Source organism: Phocoena phocoena, chromosome 10 (assembly GCF_963924675.1).
Source record: "Phocoena phocoena chromosome 10, mPhoPho1.1, whole genome shotgun sequence".
In the NCBI taxonomy this organism is placed as follows: Eukaryota; Metazoa; Chordata; class Mammalia; order Artiodactyla; family Phocoenidae; genus Phocoena; species Phocoena phocoena.
The window spans coordinates 14,695,036-14,713,039 of NC_089228.1; the positions used below are offsets into that span (position 1 = coordinate 14,695,036).

Consider the following 18,004-nt stretch of genomic DNA (forward strand, 5'->3'; position numbering starts at 1 on the left):
TCAATCTTCTTGCTTTGCAGTTGGCTTTTTCATTAAGTAAAGAGGAGAGAAGACAGAACATTTTATAGATAAGTCACACTAAAATTAAGCTTTGGCCTTTCAAACCAATTTCTAAACTCCATATTAAGGAAGCATGCTTTTTTTCAAAGGGATTTAATATTTAAAGTAACAATAAAAAATTAAAGAGAGAAAACAAAATGTATTCTATGTAAATGAACACTGCCTGATGTAGATAGTTTTCAAAAGCATGACCTGGGAGTTTAAATCAGCCACTGTGGAAAATTACCTAGAAACTCATATCTAAAACCAATTCATGTACAGTTAAATATTTAAGTTACAGTACATATACCTCAAACACTTGTCACTTAGAAAGTGTTTTATGTTCCAGCATTGATCCTACAAACTTACTGGAGTTAAGAAAAACATCTTATATTTATATAGCATTTTGAATATTAAAATGCACCTCACATTCATATTTTTACTTAAACTTCATAAATATATGTGAGAAAAGTATTATTCACATTTTATAAAAATGGAAAGTGACAGTGCAAAAAGTCAGTTGATTTTCTATAGGTCACAAAACTAGGAAAAGTTGAAACCAAAAATCATCCCAAACCTTTTTTACCAGCTTGTGCCTACATGCATGAAGACAACACAATTCCAGCTACTATTTCACTTGGAAATTTTGGTCAGACCAATAAGACCAAATTTCTTGAGTTGCCTGGGAATTGAAGGTTCCTGGGATGCAATACGTTGAGTTCTAGTATCAGGGCCACCCCAGACAAACAGGGAAAATTGGACCTTCTGCCTGGCACTTAAAATATGCACATAGTTTTAGAAGCATATGCTGAAGTCTTTGGTGATTATACTGCTCTGTAGTTGTTCTCGAAAGTTACAGTTCTTTAATAACATACAGCTGATCTCTTAATATTGATAATATTCTATAACTCGCTTTTTTAAATGAATCCACTTTTTCCTAAGTGGCTCCCAAGAATAGCATTAGCTACATTAGTATTCTAATACCCTTCCTGGAATATAGTTTACTCATTTTTCACCTATATTCATTTACATAAATCCTAAAAGGAAAACCATACAAATAAAAGAAGGCATATACCTAGTTGTTCCAATATTGAAATGAAGATTAGATTAGATAAGAAATGAAAAAACTGTCTACCTAAAATAGCTTTATGGAGCTTAATAGTACTCAGAAAGCTTGAATTATTAAAAGTCCAATATCTTTCAGCTTGTAAGTTGAATATATTTGGGCTGCTAAAGGGAAAATCAGAAGTTCTAATGTTGTCATTTGTTTGATCAAAAACTATAGAAACAAACAGCGCCCTCAAGTGTGTTGTTCTGTAGAAATACGTGTATCTGTAGGAGGCTGTTGAATTTTATAACTAAAACTATTTAGGTGAATAGCTAGTGACTTTATTTCCCTGAAACAAGCACAACTAAATTCCTCAATTCTCAATTTGTTGATTCCATCCCTGCAGGGCAATCAATCATTAATCTATCTACATACCTGAGTTTTGGTATAGGCACTGTCTCTAATTTTCTGTGTGACGTTCGGAAAGTACTCTGCTTGTTTGAATGTCAGTTTTTTATTTGACAAATTGTGGAGTGGGGAGGCAGTTGGACCAGATGATTTCCAAATTATCCAGAGAATGAATTATAGAACTTGACCTGATGACAAGGAACATTACAGTTGATCCTAAATTAATGGAGATGCACAGGATTGGGGTGGTGCCCACTCTGTATCTTGGCCTCACATGTCATTCTGGTCACTTTAAGGTGTCATCATATGGGAATGAATGCAACAAAGTAATCATTATGTAACAAAATGTCAAAAACATTTATTATGTACAAGTAATGTTGAAAGTTGTGGTCTGAAAAATTATATTCTGAGATAAAAGAAACATAATTTCAAAAGAATAAGTTGATTGATTCAGATAGGTTGTCTCTATAATTCAACCAATAAATAGGTTAAACCAACTCAAGGTAGACTCTAAAAGTAGCTAAAGAGAAGCCAATTATGTAAATCTGGTTGGTACGCACTTAATTTAGAATATTTCTTGTAGACAGCCATTCGCTGCTACAAAAGTTTTGAAGCTCTGGGCCCTGCAGTGGGTGGTCACTCAATTTCAGAGACATATCCTTTGCTTTCTATTGCTCAGAGTTTTTTGTTTTTTTTTTAACAATCTATGTTTTATATATACATATACATATATATATATACATCCACACAAGATTGAATGGCTGCATAAAATATTGAAGTTTTACATATTGAGAATATCACTTTAACCATTGCTTTAGCCTAGCAGGAGACCCTAAAAAATTCTGGAAACGTAGAAAAGACCCCCTAGTTTTATGTTAGACTGCCTTTTCCTAGTGGACAAGAATTCAATCAACAAAATATATTTAATGCTGAGAATACTTGATATCAAAGTAACAGATTAAAAGGTGAAAATTCAATCAACTTACTGTTTTTCTATACAAGATATCAAAGTAGTTCATTGACTTTACAGATTTCCTCTGGTTGTGTCAGCCAAATCATATTATTGGTTAGTGTTACTTAGCCACAGCCCTAATTAAATCTCATGGTTATAGGGGAATAAAATGTAGTCTTTTAGAGAGGTTTATGTGCTTACATATATATCTGACAGTAGATATTAATATGGATAAACTTGATGCATAATCTGAATTCAAAGAATTTATGTAATCGAAAATGGATTTGGCTTACAAAACACAAAGTATCAGTCTTATGAAATGTTCCGTCTTGTGTTCATTATATAATAATATTGTTAGAATATAATAGAAGCACTTATATAAAGTTGTAATATCAAGAGAAATTAATTTTCCTTTTTTCTGGTGGTTGTATAGTTATTTTAGAACTGTGCTAGGATTTGTCCTTTAAGCAAGTGTTTCCATATCACGTAATAGACAAAAATAGGCATTTTTAACTTTTCCACTTTAATTGAAAACACATAAATACTTTTACAAAACTATGTGTAAACTATATATAATACATATAAAATACATGAAATGTATATACTTCTATACAATTTATATATTATATATATATGTATGTATGTTTATATATATGTATAATTTAAGGTACTTAGGACACCAGTGATGTAGTGATGACATATCAGATAATTAATAGATAAGAGGATCCAGAACTAATGGGAAAGGTGCTGACTCTCCAGATGACTTTCACTCTATCCTTCCTCTGGTCATGTGGGGAGTTCCTAGTTGGTGATGGGAAGAAGAGGCATGTAGAAGAGACACAGGAAGAAGCTCTAAATATAAAGGTTATGCATTCTTTTTGAAAGCCTTTCTCATCTCTTCTGGCTTGACCCAGGACATTACTTTCATTCCATAAAATGTGGTGTCTGCAACCAAAAAAATCTTATTTAACAAACATTGATTGATGACCTACTAAGAGCTCTTTGTGTCAGTGATAAAAAGTTGAACAAGGCAAAAATGGTCTGTGCCCTCCTGGAGCTTTTATTCTAAAGGTGATGGGCCAGAGACAATAGGAAAATAGGCAGAGCCATAATAAATAAAGATTGTGATAAGTATGAAGAAATAAATAAATAGAATAATTAGTGACCTGAGGTATAATGAGATGGGGAGTCATCCTGCTACTTTAGGTAAACTGATTAGGGAAGGTCACATCACTGAAAATCCTTCCAATCAAATGAGCTCTCACCTACTACATGATAAGCCAAAAGTGGGGAATGAGTCTTAACCAGCAGAATTAGATTTATCTAAAGAATCTATAATTAGCATACATTCATATGCATGTTTTTGTTTTTTTTTTTTGTTTTTTTTTTAATATCAAGTACTGATTTTAACTTTCTCTGCAGTTCTCCATATTGAAGATGAGGAAATGGAGGCTCAGAAGGTTGGCAAGCAAAATAAACTCATGAAATCTGAAACTTTTCCAAACAACTATCAATGTAACTATTTAGGAAAACATAGGAGGAAGACAAATATAAACTGAGGAACATAACATTGGTTTGGAAGATTGTTAGTCTCTCAAGAACTGCTGTGATTCTAGAGGTTATGAAGAGTACCTAATGGTAAAAGGAGACATTAGAATTTAAAATGCTAATGAAATATAAAAGCAAAATGAAAACTACAATCCCCAACAGGCAGAACACATCTAGCTCATCGTAGCAATATGGTACTGGCTTTTGTCTTAAATCTTTTCTCTTAGGATGACATCATCTCAGTGTATTGGGGATTGTCAAATAAACATTAGGATGTATGTAGTATCAGTACCTTGATTAGATTAAGTGGAAAAGTAGGCTTTGATTTACAGAAATTCACATCACAGCCGAGTCTTACTTGAAACACTTCTAGTCCATAAAGCAACACTGAAACTTGAGGCATCTTGCTGACACTATGACTTATTTTTTTAATATTTGTAAAGGGCAATAAGTAAGAATGAGTTCTTATATCATTTTACAAGCTGGGTGACTGGTTAGTAGTCATTTTTATTCTGACCTGGTTTGAACTTGCACAATACTCGCATTGTCTCTGGCATTTGACTGTGTGCAGAGACTACATTTTATTTCTTTCTCCAGAAATTGAACTCTGCCTGGGAAAGCCAGAATTTCCTAGAAAATTGTGCTCCAAGCCTATTGATTTAAAAGGCAGAAATAAACTGCTTTCTTTTGCCCCAGATTCTATTTTCAAATCTTGCTTGTGTATCTCAGAATTTATTCAAAACCAATTCTGAAAATGAGTGCTCTAAAACTCTGGGTTTGTCTCTCAGTCTTTGCACAGATAGCGAATCAATAATTTGGTAATTTAAAACAATCAGATATATTAACTGTCATTTATGGGTAAGGCACAGTATTAAAGATTTAGATAACTAGATTAAAAATATTTTAATTGGTTATTTTTGTTTCACAGAGATATCTTAAGTGTACACACACAAAACATTAACTTACATTTCTTAAGTGCTACATTTCCTGAATGTTACAGATAAAGAAAAAAAAAAGTAGGCTGATTCATTGTTATTCTTGTGCTCATTCCATAACTTAAAAACAAACAAATAAACAAACAAAAAACTACTGTATAAATTGCAAAGGCCCAGGTCTTGAAGATACTACATTGAGCAAACAGGATTGTGTATAAACCTTATAGAGATTAACTTGTTATTTTAAGAAACTGATAAATGCTATGATGTAAGCAGTGTGGGTATTGGGGGGAAATATTACAAAAGTACCTCTCTTAGTCTAAGGAGGATCAGAAAACCTTCCTGGAGGAAATAACTGAGAACTAAGGAATAAGTAGAAGTAAAACTCCACGGTGTTGGGGAGTGAGGAAGGGGAAAGGATATTCTGATCAGAGGGAAGTAAATGTGTGGAAGATGAGCACAAAAGACAACTTGACTGACAGAAGAAACTAAGTGAGGTTCAATGTGGCTAGAGCATAGAAAGAAGAGGGTAGGGTGATTTGAGGAGTCTGAGGGGAAAGAGACTAAATGACACGTTAATGAAAGAATAATGTTACTAGGGTTGATGTAATTTAGAGTTTCTCAAGTTGGGCAATATTGACACTTTGGGATGGCTAATGGTTTGTTGTAAGAGGAAAGGCAGCTGTTTTGTCTATTGTGGACTGTTTAGCAATATCCTGGCCTCCATACACCAGATGCTGCTACCACCCTCCTCCAATGTGATAATCAATACTACCTTGATATTTTCAAATGTCTATTTAGGGTGCAAAATCACTGCTGGCCCAGAAGCACATTAGATGGATTATGTGTCACTATCAACTGAGAATTATCCCAGAGATGCAAGGATGGTTTGACATAAGAAAAATTAAGCAATGGAATACACCACACTAATAGAGTGAAGGGAGAAAAAGAGGAAGAAAAAATGCTTATCTTAATTGATGCACAAAAAAAGGATTTGACAAAATCCAGCACCCTTTCATAATAAAAACACTCAGAAAGCTAGGAATAGAATGAAACTTCCTCAAAATTATAAAGAACATTTCCTCCGAACCTGGTAATAAGACAACTCAGTTGAACTATTTCTCAGAACTTTTAGTAAATAGCATAAATATCTGGATATATAAAAATAAATATTATGATCATGGACTTTTTTAAGTTGAAGCTGTTCTAAGAGTTGAGCTGGACCAAGGGAGCACTGTCCTTGGATTTTGCAATTTTTTTTTATCACAGACACACACACACACACACACACACACGCACGCACACAGAGGTTTTCTAATGTTACTTTTTCTTTTTTCTCAAATGTGCCTAGACAGTAATGTTCTAAGGCCTAAAATCAGACCATCAACAAACAAATAAAATGATAGTCATATTATGATCTACATCTACTGACTTAAACAGGACTGAAATAATCACTTTACTAATAGTTCAGCTTCAAAATTCATATTACAGTTATTTGGAAGAGGGAACCTGAAAGAGCCTGTGACACACTTGCCAACAGTTCCCTCCTCCACTTATGCCACATTGACTTCTTTTCAGAATTCTTCCAAAAGTGGGTGGAAATATTTGAGATGGCTCAGTGAATTCGACCCCTTATGTATGATTATATGAAAAGCTAGCCACACACCATTTCCACCTTCCTAATTTATGGATCAGAGATTACATTTGTAAATAAAAGAAAAAGGAGAGTGGAAAATGATAATTTCTATAGAGGAATTGGAAAGCAGTCATCTTAATAACACAAAGGTCATCAATCTGCAGAAAACATCAATGACACAAATGCTAAACTTAACTCTCAGATGTCTCTTGGACTTGCCAAAATCATTTCCATTAAATTATGAATTAGAGAGACATGACTGTATGAAAGGCCAAGTGACCAGTACTTGAATTGGGGAAAACAATATGAATTGGATTGGTGTGGGGAATAAATATTCATTCTTTCAGCAATTATGTTACCCATATTTACAACCTGTCCACAGACTATAACCTAAAGAAGAGAGGAGAATAATAAATTAGAATTAGAGTTCAAAAAATTATGGAAAACACACATTATTAAGGACCTGAGGACTTTTGGATCAGTGAATTGTGAACGTATGGGCAAGTCATTTACTCAGAAGGTCTTACTTTTCACTTTTGTGAAAGCAGGACTTTAAAGTTCCTACTCTCTTGGTTTTGGAGTCAGTGTTCACCCTGGCATCCAATTTTTGGCCAAATCTCACTTTTCTTCATTGAAACCTCTATCAGATAAAATATTTTAATATCTCAAGAATATTCTTCTCAGTACATTTCACACCTGGGATATTTTTGTGATAATATGTTTTATATTATTTTCCCCTTCTTTTTTCTTGTCTATGTTTTAGAAGTTCCCTAGGATATTATACTTTATAGATTAATTCTCTACCTTTCTTATTTTATTGCTACTATACTACTATAAAATTATTTTTATTTCTTTCCTTTCTGGATAATTCCTTCAACTTTATCTTACAACTCCGTGCTGAATGTAATTTTTGTTATCAGTATTATTGTTTTGATTTTAGCTATCATAATGTAAGCTTCCAAAAATGATTTCTAATTCCTGTATTGTTTTCTTCCTTTTATTTCTTTAATGTCTTTTTTTGTGGATGAAAAAGTTTTTATTTGTAATTTTTTGTAAAATCATTTAAAAAAATTTTTATTTTATGTTGGAGTATAGTTGGTTAACGATCTTGTTTTAGTTTCAGGTGTACAGCACAGTGATTCAGTTATACATATAAATACATCTATTGTTTTTCAGATTCTTTTCCCATTGAGATTATTACAGAGTATTGAGAAGAATTCCCTGTGCTATACAGTAGATCCTTGTTGGTTATCTATTTTAAATGTAGCAGTGTGTACATGCCAATCCCAAACTCCAAAACTATCCTTCCCAAGTTTTTACAATCTTGATATGAAGAAATCAGTGATTTTTTTAAGTTTTCTTATTTGTTTCTCTATAATGCCATTTTAGTGGTTATTATTTAGTTGAAGGCTTTACTCTTGTATACTGAGGGCTTCCTCAAATGGTTCATAACCCTAGCTCTTCATTCATATATCTGTATTCATGGATGTAGTGTGTTGGCTGATGCTCTTCATTTTTAGGTTATTAAGGCTGACAGTTTTTTATTGGAAAATTCCTAAACATGGATATTTTTAAGTCTATGTTTCGGGTCTTTCAATTTCTGCACAGAAGGATCATCCAAAGTCGGTTTTCTATCTTAGGCCTGATGCTATTTTCTTTTCTGTCTTAAGACTGGATGTCTGGAGATCCTGTAACTCAATTTCTCTGCACATATTTTCCAATCTCCCATAGGTTTTGTTTGTGTGTGAGTGAGAGGGAGAGAGAGAGGCAAACAGACAGACAGACAGAGAGGGACAGTCCACTGATTGGAGAAGGTGATGACCTGGGAGCCCAAATGAAAGCCTTTCAAATAAGCCTTCTACTCCAGTTTTAGCATCCCTGCCACTACCTTCCAAGCTATAAGGTGACTCCAGTTCCTGGTCCTTTGAGGGGAATCCACAAGATATTTCACTTACTTCTTGCAGTCATCTTCCTTTGAGAGTATTTTGGTATAACGCTTTCTCTCTCTGCATTTATCCTTCCACTTCGTGTTCTTGTAGTTTTTGAGATTATAACTTGTCTCTGTGTTTCATTGACAATGGAATTTTGATTTCTGTTTCTTGTTGTCCTCGTTATTTGTGAATCATTTTAGAGAGGGTACAGGTAAAGAAATGTCTTTTATCAACATCCTGAGACTAAAAACAGCACCTTTGTGAAGTCTTCTTCACAACATCTCAACAATTATCTTTTACCTCTTCTGAGCTACCAATTTACTTGGTCTATATTTATGTTCTTTTTCGTTTTACATTTATTGTGAGTCTTTACAGATCCCTGTGTTCCTATAGACCTGTGAGACAGGAACTTTGTCTTTTAGTAAGTTACTATCTACATAATTTCAGATAGGACCTACCACATATGAGATGCTTAATAACCACTTGCTGAATTGCATTAATAAAGGAGGAAGGAAGAGGATGTTATTGTGTCATTACTTCTATTCATATCTCTCCTCCTTCCTGCCACACACAGGAATTCAGCTTTCAACATTTCCAAGGCTTGATTCATTGGATGAATAAAGCTGCAACTAAAAACACCTAAACTGAAGTTATACAATGGCTAAAGAGAAAAGATGCTCACACTGGTGAGTGAACACAAATAAAGAGCTCTTCAATTAATGCTACCAGTCATCTTGCCTTTACAATCATTCCTCTTTTCTCTCTCTCTCTCTCGCTCTCTCTCTCTTTTTACCTTCCTGTCCTGGAGAAGTCTGTGACTGGAATTGTAGATACTCATGGAACCATACATAACTGAAAAGTCTGTTCTCTAATACATGGATTGTATGCCACCACCTTCTTGAAGACATCTCTATTTTTCCAGCTGGAAATCATCTCTTTCTCTTTTGAATTCTGTAGTACTTTTGCTATCACAGTGACTAGCTGTAAACATGCAAATCTCTATCGGAATGACCTATAATTGAATAGTGACCATATGTGGGAACAGGATTGTTCTAGCTGTGTGCCCATACCAGAGTCATGGAGAGATATTTTAGAAAGATGATTCTCCTAACCCACTGGGTAGGTGAGGACTTTTAACTAATATGTTTTAGTAACATGATGCCATTCTGTGTAATTATACATGAATTTCTATGTGCAACCTGAGACAGTCTGCAGCTAAATAGAGGTCTCCAGTTAACACTAGAGTGGTATCTAGGATTAACTAGATGACACAGGAGAGTTATTACTGCATCTTAACCACCTGAGTCAATCCCCTAGGAAAGACAGGGCTATACAGATTCAATAGTCTCATTGTGACTGTCACTGAATTTGTTTACTGAATTTGAATAGTACATCCTACGAATGTTTTATTTATCTCTTAATTTAATTCTTAATATTTTTTCATGTTATGTTTCTTCAGAAATCATTCCTTTTCCTAGAACTTATAATGAAGTTGTTCACATATTGAGCAATATACTTTATTGCATAATTACTCCCAGCCTCACATTTTTCATATGATAATTTGTTATTTATCTTCTGAATCAATAATTAGACCATAAACTGAATAAGTCATGATTCTGGAAAAATATACACATGCCTCTCATTTATTCACCAGGAGGGTATAAAAATCCAGCATCTTTTTTCAGTAAAATGAAGCTGATTTGAATAATATCAATATTTGTGAACGCATTTGGCTACTAGTTAATCCAAAGTAATTAGACTGTGTATTTATTATTCTAAAAGTTCCTTGCCTCTTCAGGAGTTAAAGGCAATATAGTATTTCCATCCCTATCTTTCCCTTCTAATCTCATTTTCTACCACTCGCCTGAACTCAGTTTTCCTGTCAGTAACCCCATGAGATATCAGAGCGTGAGGAAAGGCACTCTGACTTTCATCTTCACAACTCAGTGGCTATTGTATTGCCTAGTACCTAACAAGTATTTAATAAGTAATAATGTGATCAGTGAATGCTCAATATTACCATGCCCATTATTCTATAAGTGCTATACATTTTAACCTCTTTTGTTCATTCATCTCTTCTTGGAAATTGCTTATGATTGCTTTTCCACCCAATAAAATTCCCTTGCATTTCTCAATGTCATGGACTTTCTGAATCTTTATGTAACCTGCCTAGGAGGATCTGGTCCCTCCAACACTTAACATTGCACTCTCCTATGAATCTTTGGGTCTATTTTCCCTATTTTGCTGTGAGCTCTTTGAGAAAGGAATTTCTAAGTACCTGAGAAATTATAGGTGCATTAAGGTTTAATTAAACTGATAGAGTGTTCCCTGAGGAACTGAACAGTGAAGTGCAGAAAATCCACAACTTTTTCTCATCCTGTTGTTCTCAGTGTCTCAGTAATTTTCTCCTGGCATCCCTAGGCCAAAATAAACACTGAACAGTTGCATGTATAAAGCAGTTTGATTCAAACAACTTATGTTTTAACAACCTAGGGGCTGTTTGAAAAATAATATGCATATCCAGGCGTACCTTGTTTTATTGTGCTTTCCTTTATGGCACTTCAGATACTATGATTTTTACAAACTGACGTTTGTGGCAGCCCTGCCTCAAGCAAGTCTATTGGTGCCATTTTTCCAACAGTATTTGCTCATTTCATGTCTCTGTGTCAGGTTTTGGTAGTAATTCTTGCAATATTTCAAACTTTTAAATTATTACTACATTTGTCATGGTGATCTGTGATCAGTAATCTTTGATATTACTACTATGACTTGCTGAAGGCTCAGATGATGGTTAGCGCTTTTTAGCAACAAGCTATTTTTAATTAAAGTATAGACATTTTTAGATATAATGCTATTGCAAATTTAATAGACTGCGGTATAGTATAAACATCACTTTTATATGCATTGGGAAACCAAAAAGTTTATGTGACTCACTTTATTGCAATTTTTGCTTTATTGTGTTCTGGAATCAAACCTTAGTATCTCTGAGGTATGCCTGCAATGATAGAAAAGATAATATTTTTATTTTCTTCTTAAATAACCACTTTTACTTATGGCACATATGCTCCTGTTAGGCAGAGCACAACTTCTCAACCCTTGAAATAAGAGTGCCCAGCCTTATTTCCTATTCAACACTGATTTTCACGCAGCATTTGGTTTTTGTAAATCACAACCACTGGAAGCTCAGCTCCAACAATGACACGATATTGAAAGCAAGTAGTGTGATAAAATGTTGGAGCAAAACGACCTCAAAGTAATAGTCCATGCAGTAGCTGACAGGTGTCGAGCATCAATGTGTTGCTCTGGAACATTTAATTACATCCCGTGATGCCTCTGTGAATTCACTGTGGTGCTCTGGGGTGCCTTGATTTTCAGTTTGGGAATGGAGAGTATGGTGGTAGAACACATTGATTTTGGCAAAAGATTGCTTGGTTTTGAATTCTGGCTCCTTTATTGAATGGCTCTTTGACTTTGAGCAACTTACCTTTCTGGATCTCAATTTACTTATATGTAAAATGTGGAATGATATCACTTCTTCTTAGGGTTTTTATGAGAATTAACTGTGTTAGTCTAAGAAAAGAACTTAGGAAAGTGCTTGGGACTATATAAAGTGGGTAGCTATTACTGTTGTGATTAATACTAATTTGAACTAAATATCTTGCTTTTGTAGTAGAGATCAGCCAAACACCATACAGGGTCGCTGTATGTCCTCGGGGGTCTACCACTATTCCTATACCATCTACGTTATTTCTTTACTCATAGTGAATCTAATGATACTATATTACTTGAAATTCACCGAGTAATTACATCAGGCATTGTGCTAAGACTTTTAGATTCATTTATATCAATTAATTCTCCAAACAATCATGAGAGATGTTATTTCCAAGTTATACAAGTGAGAAAACTGACGCTAGAGTTGTCAAAAAGTATATCTCAGTTCAACCAGCTAGTAAGTGTCTCAGCTGACCAGTATTCAAATCCAGATGTGCCTGACTCCCAACTTGAATTCTTCACTACTACCCCTTCTGATGGACCAAAAGGAAAGGCAGTTTCTGTCACTAGACTAAGAATCTTAGATCTTCTTACAACTGAAGGACAAAGCAGAGGTTGTAAAACCAGGTACAGGTTGGGTCAGGACCCAGGAGGACTTGTATTTCACATCATTCACAATTGCAGCTTCATCTCAATCACAGTCCTGACAACACTGTCAATCTGCTCATCATTTTTTCCCTGAAATACTGATTTAGAGTACAAGATAGAAATCTTCAGGGCTGCTGAATATTAAGTGAAAATCTTAACGGAGTCATTATAAAATATATCACCTTCCTGCAGGATTCATCTATAAAAGGAATTTATTTTTTTCCAAATTTACCAACTTTGAGAGAGACTTTTAGAAATGTTCAGAGGCTAGAATATGTGTGGAGTCCACCATCTAAGGAATAATGGATGGTATTGATTTCTTTCAGCCACTCAAACCTCTACATGAGTCTATGGTGTCCTAAATCAAGAAGCAATGTTTGGTTTTTGACAATGATATAGAAAGTATCTACTTTCCCCATGATGTTATACCTGCTTTATGTGGTTTCTTAAATTAAAAAAAAGTTTCTTCTATGGTTTTTCTATTGTTTAGCAAAGTTGGATCTGATTTAAAGTCAATCTTTTAATGAGTGAATATTTACATAATGTAAATCAAAAAGCAATTCTGTTTCTCTGACACCAATATTTTAAATGGTGATTCTTCTGTCTCTTTCATAAGACTTGGTTCACTGCTTTTTGAATGTCTGTGGTGTAAATATCAGATTAGAAAACATAAAGCACTTTTCCTTAAGAAGGACACAGGTCTAGCACAATTTTAGCCATGGGAAATATTCAAATGTAACACAACAGCTGACAAGTAAGTGCTCCAACACTAGACAACAATTTGAAAACACCATCCATAGATAGGTTAAAATTGACCTACCCAGTGAAAACAGCTATAGGAGACATTTATAGAGAAGAAATATATAAAAATAACTAAACATTTAAAAATTACAATTAAAGAACAGAACAAGAGAAGGCACTGAAAAAACTGGAATCTGTTTGTAATTCCTTTTTCAAAAAACTGTATACAAATACAAAGCCTATATGTGCATATAAATAGAAATATGGGTCTATTTGCTTTCCATTTAGATTTACCTTAGAGGATCAGCATCAAAACTGGTAAAGAGAGGAGAATGAAAACAAAATATCATTTTTAAAAGTTATTACTCAAATCTTTTCAAGTCTGTTCAGAGGCAATAAATAATGTAAAATGAATTATTATGTATTCTAAATAAGAATACAGTGTGAATACAGGCTCAAAATAACTATACCATTTTAGAAAGTCAACAGCAGCAGAACAACTGCTGGCTACTTAGAGTTAAAAATCATAGCCACAAAGATGAACTTATTTCTTAAACTGGGAAGAGAAAAATGACGGTAGATAATATCTTATTTACACTATTTTGACTATTTAAAAATATACTGGGCTTCCTTGGTGGCTCAGTGGTTGAGAGTCCGCCTGCCGATGCAGGGGACACGGGTTCGTGCCCCGGTCCGGGAAGATCCCACATGCCGTGGTGTGGCTGGGCCCGTGAGCCATGGCCGCTGAGCCTGCGCATCCAGAGCCTGTGCTCTGCAATGGGAGAGGCCACAACAGTGAGAGGCCCTCGTTCCGCAAAAAAAAAAAAAGTACTGTATGTTCTATTTTCTTTTGGCTTTGGTAGGTTTTAAACCAGAAAATTAGCAATAAAAGATTACAGAGTATTTCAGAGCATTAGATTATTTTACTCGAAAATTTTGCACAAACCTACAAAAAGCTAACTTTTTCCTTTGAGAATGAATATAGAAACCACAGCCACTGGAGTTGCATGTTAAAATCTGTGTCTCAGTGTTTGCTCTACAGTCTTGGGCAAGTCCCCTTATCTCCGTAGAATTCAGGGTCTCAGTGCTCATTGCAGACCATAAATTAACATCCAATTTATTAGAGTTTCAAATGTAAATGCTGTGTTTCTCTTAAAATCATAGGCTTAATTTATATTCTTTATATAATCTTAGTAAAATAAGAAAAATCTCTTTACTTTTGCCATTATTAATGTTCAATTATTTCAAGTTGAGTAGACTAAACTTACTTAAACAATAAGGGCCATTGATAACTTAGTTTATTATAATGTCCTCAAATACTTTACATGGTAATTATAAAATTTAAGTATTTTGTTCTCTTAAGGGTCTCAAAGGTCTAACCAATCAACATAAGGACCTTAACAAGGAAAATCTAAGTATTTAAATGTTTTATATTACCCTCATAAAATAGTAAATCTTAACTTTCTTTTCAACATTTCAAAATGTTTTAAATTAGTTACTTTTTATATATTGTTCAACTTAAACTGATATGTTTAAAATCAGTTATTTGATTACAAACTTAAAAGTATAAACATACGTCTTAGTTGTGCAGGGGATCCTCAGAGTTTTAATTATTACAGGCCCTTTATACATCAATGCACAGAAGTGGTACTAATGAGCAAAAACTTACCCTAAACTGAAATCAAGAGTATTAATACCATGGGTTTGATTTATATCATTATCTCTATATTTCATTCTAAAACATTTTCGTGTTAAAAGACATTTATCCTCTAAGGTGTTTACCAACCTCAAATCAGTTAAAACTTTTGGGCGGCATAAAATTGAGAACAGGTGCTAGGAGCTAACTATGCCTTGGATAATTTTCTGCATAACACACATGAGACACACTGAAAATTGTAATTATATTTACTATAATAACTGAAGTCTCCAAGTTTAAACCCTTCAGATGGAGGTGGATTTTGCGGTTCTAGTTGCACTCTTAAATAGCCTTGTATGGCTCATTTTGCAACCCGTGACCCAGGTTACAGTTAACTTCTTTCAGTAAACTCCTTGCAGTTCATCTAATTCCTTGTGCATTTCATAGTATTCTGATGTGGCTGGGCCACACCTCTTATAGATATTTATCTGTCTTTGGTGGGGGGGGGGTGTCCCAACTCCAGGTTTGAACCCTGCTAATTACACACATTAGCACCTAACATAAAAAGTGAAAGGTAATAGAACAGAGAAGCGTATCATCTTCAGAAATTCTCAAACACACCGGGAAGTATGGTCAAACATTGTTAACTTACTCAGCATTTATCACCCTGGAAAATTTAAAATTCTGAACCATTTCATTTTGATCTTTTAGAGTCTAACGTATGATTGATGACACATTTAAAAAGCAATCTAATTTTATTTTTTTATTTATTATTATTTTTTTTGTGTGTGGTACGCAGGCCTCTCACTGTTGTGGCCTCTCCCGTTGCGGAGCACAGGCTCCAGACGCGCAGGCTCAGCGGCCCTGGCTCACGGGCCCAGCCGCTCCGCGGCATGTGGGATCTTCCCAGACCGGGGCACGAACCCGTGTCCCCTGCATCGGCAGGCAGACTCTCAACCACTGCGGCACCAGGGAAGCCCAAGCAATCTAATTTTAAGAGGAGAGGTTATTTATTTTGCCCTCTCACAATATACACAACAAAAAGTGGCATTTTTGAGATCTCCATGAATGGCAACTGCAAATGAATGTACTTGAATTTGCTATGAATAAATATGCAGTCATCTCATAATTATAGAGAGAATTGAATCAATTTAACATTTAGTCCTCAAATGAACAATGGAACTTTTAGGGAAATAGATATGCAAAAATTATCATTTTAAACCATGTAACATATTTGGTGGTCATTTCTCTGGCTTTTACATGAAAAGTATTTGTTTCTCAACCAGGTCAACTGAGTTTCTTTTATCTACTAATATTACAACACTTGAGAATTTCAATGTTGTTTTATTATTATTATCATTAGTGACCAGAAGGATGTATGTTAATAAAACAAAATTATTATGCTACAAAAGAAAAATCCACATGGTGACACTCATTGTAACAATAAAGTTATGCTTAAAAAATATATAAATATCTTTGGTTACATATTCATCTCTGAATTGTTCTGGTTAACCATGAGCCCAGAGAAATGTATGACATCTATTGGATAGGCTTCTAGCCAAAAATAATTATAACTTCATATTAAAATAGCACTTAAGACCACAGTATATTAAAAAAAAAATCACTTAAGAAATTTACAAAGGTTTACAACAATGAAGAGAAGTCATATATATTCTTGACTCTAAGTATATGGGTACCTGTGAACCTGCTTTACTCTTTATCTTTTTTCTCATCAAAGGCCAAATCCAGCACATAAGTCTTATATTTTGGTCTTGGTTCAAATTCTAACCAACTCTGCGCATATAATACACGTTGAAGTGAAAATGAATCTAACAGATTTTTTTGTGTCTATTTTTTAAACTTCCTTAGTCTGATTTAGCAGTTTATAATTATAAGGACTTGGAAATCCAAAATTAAGCATACACAACTTTTAGAGACAGCCTTGTGCCATGCGAGCCTTGGTATATTTTTCATAGGGATGCATAAACAAGGGGTCTGCAGTGTGAAAAATGCAAGTTTTAGGGGTCTGCTGCTGAAAAATGCAGCATTTTCTTTTTCTTCTAAAAATTGACCAAGTGATTGTGATTGTTTCATTTATTGAATGCTCCCTAACAAACCACCACAAAAATTGGTGGTTAAAACAACAATTTATTATTTCTCCAAGTCCTGTGGGTTCACTGGATAGTTCTTTGGATCTATGTAGTGTCTCCTGGGGTCACTCATATCAGAACTGGACTGGAGATCCAAGAAACCCTCTTTCCTGCCTTGGCACAGACTCTTAGCTGGGGAGCCTGTGTTTCCCTCCAAGCAGCCTCTCTCTTTGTGTAGTGTGTCTATAGGGACTCTACGGACCTCTTCCTTCAGCAGAAATGAGAACTTCCTTAATGCCTGCTGTTTGGGTTCCAAGAAAATGAAAGTAGAAATAGCTTGGCCTCTTAGGGACCAAGAATTGCCATAGTTTCACTTCCACTTTTGGTCAAAACAAGTTATGAGTCCAGAACAGAATCAAGGGGAAAGAAACAGACATCACTTCTTGAAGAGAGGGTGGGTACATATATACGGGGAGTGGAGGGCTTATTGGTGACTATCTTTGGAGATTATCTACCACAGTGAGAATCTTACATCTCTGTATATTTTTAATAAAATTTTAGCTTAGAGTGGAAATATTAGAAGTTTTGTTATCCTTAAAACATAAAAGTTTAGGGAAATATTTAGGAGTAATTTTTGGAAGAATATACTATTTGTGATTTTATTTTTCTATATTATTATTTTATATACTTTCCAAACTTTCCATTTTGGACCTATACTTTAAAAATTAATAAACTGTTCTTTTACTATTTTTTTCAAATCTTTCAAATGACTGTTGTGTGAAAAAGTCAACATAAGGAAAAAACAACAAAATTGCAGGATTTGTGAAATTCAAAACAGGTTTTGCTTTGTTATCAAATGAGAGGAAACTCTAAATAGGTGGTTATTTTCTCTGTTCCCTA

General features: G+C 34.4%; 1 protein-coding gene across 1 annotated transcript in view; it reads right to left on the bottom strand.

Moving 5' to 3' along the window:
- Positions 1–18,004, bottom strand: part of CNTN6 (contactin 6) — a 293,831-nt gene that overhangs the window by 252,903 nt on the left and 22,924 nt on the right. The window contains exons 3-4 of the mRNA XM_065885736.1: positions 669–675; positions 626–628 (exon numbers count right to left, since the gene is read on the bottom strand). The gene's annotated coding sequence lies outside the window, so the exon portion shown is untranslated. The remainder of the gene's footprint in view (positions 1–625; positions 629–668; positions 676–18,004) is intronic.